At 49.9% G+C, this 5,000-nt stretch overlaps 1 protein-coding gene across 1 annotated transcript in view; it reads left to right on the top strand.

Moving 5' to 3' along the window:
- Positions 1 to 401: 401 nt before the first annotated feature.
- Positions 402 to 5,000, top strand: part of LOC122548164 — a gene marked incomplete at its 3' end in the record, with an annotated part of 23,265 nt that continues 18,666 nt past the window's right edge. Inside the window, exon 1 of the mRNA XM_043686718.1 lies at positions 402 to 859. The remainder of the gene's footprint in view (positions 860 to 5,000) is intronic.

Below are 5,000 nucleotides of genomic sequence, written 5' to 3'. Positions count from 1 at the left end.
CTCCCCGTAGCCCTTAATTCCTTGTGACATCAAGAATTTATCAATCTCTGCCTTGAAGACATTTAGCGTCCCGGCCTCCACTGCACTCTGCGGCAATGAATTCCACAGGCCCACCAAAACAGCCCCAGCCTGTTCAGCCTCTCCCTGTAGCTCAAACCCTCCAACCCTGGCAACATCCTTGTAAACCTTTTCTGAACCCTTTCAAGTTTCACAACATCTTTCTGATAGGAAGGAGACCAGAATTGCACGCAATATTCCAACAGTGGCCTAACCAATGTCCTGTACAGCCGCAACATGACCTCCCAACTCCTGTACTCAATACTCTGACCAATAAAGGAAAGCATACCAAACGCCGCCTTCACTGTCCTATTGACCTGTGACTCTATTTTGCGTGGCTCACATGTGGGCCTTGGGTTCTGTTCCTGTGCTTTTTTTTTGGTTCTTTGATTCCTGGTATTTATTCTGAAAGAAAGCTCTTCATCCGTGTGCAGGATCCTTTAACTTTAAGATTGCAAAAGCGCAGTGGAAGCTTTTGCTGAATTCGGTGATGACACTAAAAATATCTTGACCTCTTGAGCTTTTGAGCGGACAACGGGCAGGAAACTGGACGGGGGGAAAAAACGTCTCGCCAAGAAAAGAAAGCGACGTCAGCGTTGGTGACTCATTCGACACTTTCTACTGTCGAATAGCCGTGGGGAAGTGAAACCGTGTCGGGACAGGGGGTCTGCCTCATGAACAGGGGCAGATTTGTTCTCTCTTTCATAACCTAATTGCCCCTGGGGCTGGCAGGGGGCCATTCGATGGAGCGCTTTCAGGGTTTGCCCCCATCGGTTTGCCTCACGGAGAGGCCCAGACCAGGGTAAGGCCTACAGGCCGTTCAATGCTCAGACCTTTCAGAGTGTAGGGGTTGGGGCTTCACACTGAGGTTGTACAGGGTGTACTAAGTTAAAAATCACACAACACCAGGTTATAGTCCAACAGGTTTAATTGGAAGCACTAGCTTTCGGAGCGACGCTCCTTCATCAGGTAGTTGTGGAGTACACAATTGTAAGGCACAGAATTTATTGCAAAAGTTTACAGTGTGATGTAACTCAGAATTATACATTGAAAGATACCTTGATTGTCTGTTGAGTCTTTCATCTGTTCGAATACCGTAATAGTTTCACTCCTTTCATGTGTAAATCACAACACTTTTTTTTATAAGTTGCATTCTCAGGTTAATTGCCGTACAGGACATCGGTGAGGCCTCTGCTGGAAAACTCTGGCCAGTTCTGCGTCCACCCTGTTACAGGAAGGATTTTATTCAACTGGAGAGGGCTCCGAAGAGATTTACCAGGATGTTGCCGCGTATGGAGGGTTCGAGGTCGAAGGAGAGGCTGGGAGAGTAGGGGGGGTTGAGGGTTGACCTGAGAGAGGTTTATAAAATGACAAGGGGCATGGTGAGGCGGCTTACTCTTCGGAGGGTCGGGCTGGACGTGTTGGGCTGAAGGGCCTGTTTCCATGCTGTAGGGATTCTAGAGAAGGTGAATGGCAGCTGTCCTTTCCCGAGGCTGGGGGTTTTGAAGACTAGGGGGCACATTTTTCGTGTGAGAGGAGAGGGATTTAAAAAGACAGGAGGGTGGTCTGTGTGTGGACTGAACTTCCTGAGGAAGTGGGGGATGTGGGTACAATTAACAATGTTTAAAAGACACTTAGATAAGTCCATGAATAGGAAAGGTTTGGAGGGAGATGGGCCAGGAGCAGGCAGGTGGGACTGGTTTAGTTTGGGATAGTGGACTGGTTGGGCTGAAGGGTCTGTTTCCGTGCTGGGTGACAATGAGACTGACTGAACAGCTCACTGCTGGTTGACAACTGCCTCTTAGAGAATCTCACATGGTTCTGGATGTAGGTTTCCTCACTGAGCTGGAAGGTTCGTTTTCAGACGTTTCGTCACCATGCTAGGGTGACATCCTCAGTGATCCCCCGGTGAAGCGCTGCTGGTGTAGGAAGAGGGTCGCTAACATCAGTGCTTCACCGGAGGCTCACTGATGATGTCACCCTAGTATGGTGACGAAACGTCTGAAAATGAACCTCCCAGCTCAGTGAGCAAACCTACATCCAGAACCTCAACCTGAGCTACAAATCTGCTCAAACCTTGCCAATCCCTTACTGTATGCAGCCAAGCCATTCAGCCCATGACGTCCATACCAATCCTCCGAAAAGCAAACCAGCCAGACCCACCCCATATTCCATTGGCCAATCCACCCTAACCTGCACATCCCTGGGCACTATGGGACAATTTAGCACAGTCAATCCACCCTAACCTGCGCTTCCGTGGGCACTATGGGACAATTTAGCACGGCCAATCCACCTTAACCTGCACATCCCTGGGCACTATGGGACAATTTACCATGGCTAACCACTAAGCCACTGCATATCTCACCCCTTGCTTGAGGCTTGGTGACCCTCAGGTTAAATTCCCACTGGTCAGCGCTCTCTCTCTCTCTAGTGAGCCCTATGTTTTGGTGAAACGGTGGGAACTGTTTTGAATTCCTGTGTGGAATGCACTGCCTGGGAACGTGGGGCTGGGACATTGGCGAGGGTATGGATAGAGTAGCGACAGGAGGAGACAGACAGGGGGTAGGAAGCTGGCTGTAAGGAGGGGTGGGGGGGGGGGGCACTCGCTTCTGGTCTCCCTGCACTCTGACCAGTCTCTCTCTCTCTCTGTGTTCCCATGCTCTGTTGAGCAGCCTCGTTGCTGGGAAAGAGCAGGAACCATTTGCTCCCCCCCCCCCCCCCCGTGACAGACTGGGAAATCCCCCAGAGGTAGTCATCTCATTCCTTAACGGAGTGTCAGCCAGTACTGAAGCTGTCTCAAACCTGAGTGGTTCAGCTTAGGAAAAGGATTGTCTTTCTCTTTCTTTTTCTCTCCCAGAGATCACCGTACAGTGATCAGGAGCAGGAACACTGACTGATTCCAAACCCCTCCTCTCTCTCTCTCACTCTCTCTCACACATTCTCTCTCACTCTCTCAGTGTAGCAGACATGAACAGCAAGCTGGAGACAATCAGTGCACTCCTTCTTCTCACTTTTCTACTGCCCGAAACTGGTAAGTGCTGAACTTAATTGGACAGCAATTTGCTGGCCTGGTTCAACAGGTTTTACTGCGGGTGGCGAGAGGAGGAGGTGGGGATGCTCAGGCGATATGGCTGACAATTGTCACCCATACCTGGCAACGGCAAACGGTTTGGTTTTGTGTGCAGTACGGGGCAGGTTGTACAGTACGAAGTTGGTGGGGTCGGGGGGGGGGGGTGATGGGGGGGGCGAGGGGTACAATTTGACAGGGGGGGGGGGTGATGGGGGGAGCGAGGGATACAATTTGACAGAGTTCAAAAACTAGAGGGAATCAGTTTAAGGTGTCAGAGTGTGACAGAGAGAGAGAGAGAGAGAGAGCTCAACATTGATGTGTGAGAGATCCTTTTAAAAGTGACAGAGTAGCGCAGAGGGAGCTGTTCTGCGAAACTGTCCTTTCTTTTTAATCTCTTGCTTGACAGAAGGGGATTATAACCGAGGTGGGAAGGGGTCATGGATGATGTTGAGCTGCCTTCTCTAGGGGGAGGGGAGGAGTCAGTGGATGAAAGGTGGGCTTGATGGACCGGACTGTGCCCGCAACTCGATTCTAAGAGTTAAAAAAAAAATCACACAGCACCAGGTTATAGTCCAACAGGTTTAAATTGGAAGCACTAGCTTTCGGAGCACTGCTCCTTCATCAGATGGTTGTGGAGAATAAGATTGTAAGACACAGAATCTATAGCAAAAGTTTACAGTGTCAAGCAACTGAAATTATGTGTTGCTGGAAAAGCGCAGCAGGTCAGGCAGCATCCAGGGAACAGGAGAATCGACGTTTCGGGCATAAGCCCTTCTTCATTCCTGAAGAAGGGCTTATGCCCGAAACGTCGATTCTCCTGTTCCCTGGATGCTGCCTGACCTGCTGCGCTTTTCCAGCAACACATTTCCAGCTCTGATCTCCAGCATCTGCAGACCTCACTTTCTCCCCAACTGAAATGATGTATCGAACACGACCCGGATTGTTTGTTAAGTCTCTCGTCTTTTAGAATGACCATGTTGGTTTCAGTTCTTCTGTGTGTAAATCACAAAACTTCTTTTTAAAAAAGTTACATTCTCAGGTGAACTTGGTGTCAGCTCAGACTGTGTTGAAGGTGTTAGCCCCCAGTGTGCTGTTGTCTGTGCCATAATGTCTGGGCAAAGTTACATTCTCAAGTGAGATTCTGAGAGAGCTGGGTGAGAACGGTTGGAAGGGGTGAGGGAGAGAGTGCAAGTGACTGGTGGAGTCCAGAACTAAGGAGGGGAGAGAGGTTGTGGGGGCTGGGGGAGAGTCAGAGTCCGATAGATAAATGAAGAGGTGGGAGGGGAGGGGAGAAGGGGGGGTCTGGGAACCTGCAAAATTCAAACCGGACTAGATGGGGGGGGTAAACGCCTGAAGTACATTCCCAATGTCCAGGGGGTTCCTAAATCGGGGGGGGGGGGTTCACAGTCTGAAGGGAACGGGGTAGGACTGGGATGAGGAGAGATGTCCTCACCCAGAGAGTGGGGAGCCTCTGTCACAGAAAATGGAATAGGCCACAACATTCAATGTTTTCAAAAAGGCAATATTATTATCATGGATAGTTACAGGTGAGGTGCCGGAAGACTGGAGGTTGGCTAACGTGGTGCCACTGTTTAAAAAGGGCGGTAAAGACAAGCCAGGGAACTATAGACCGGTGAGCCTGACCTCGGTGTTGGGCAAGCTGTTGGAGGGAATCCTGAGGGACAGGATGTACACGTATTTGGAAAGGCAAGGACTGAATAGGGATAGTCGACGTGGCTTTGTGCGTGGGAAATCATGTCTCACAAAATTGATTGAGTTTTTTGAGGAAATAACAAAGAGGATTGATGAGGGCAGAGTGGTGGATGTGATCTATATGGACCTCAGTAAGGCGTTCGACAAGGTTCCCCATGGG

This window comes from Chiloscyllium plagiosum, unplaced genomic scaffold (genome assembly GCF_004010195.1).
Source record: "Chiloscyllium plagiosum isolate BGI_BamShark_2017 unplaced genomic scaffold, ASM401019v2 scaf_7307, whole genome shotgun sequence".
NCBI lineage: Eukaryota > Metazoa > Chordata > Chondrichthyes > Orectolobiformes > Hemiscylliidae > Chiloscyllium > Chiloscyllium plagiosum.
Note: the sequence above shows the minus strand (reverse complement) of the source record. Positions and strands in the feature narration are given on the sequence as shown.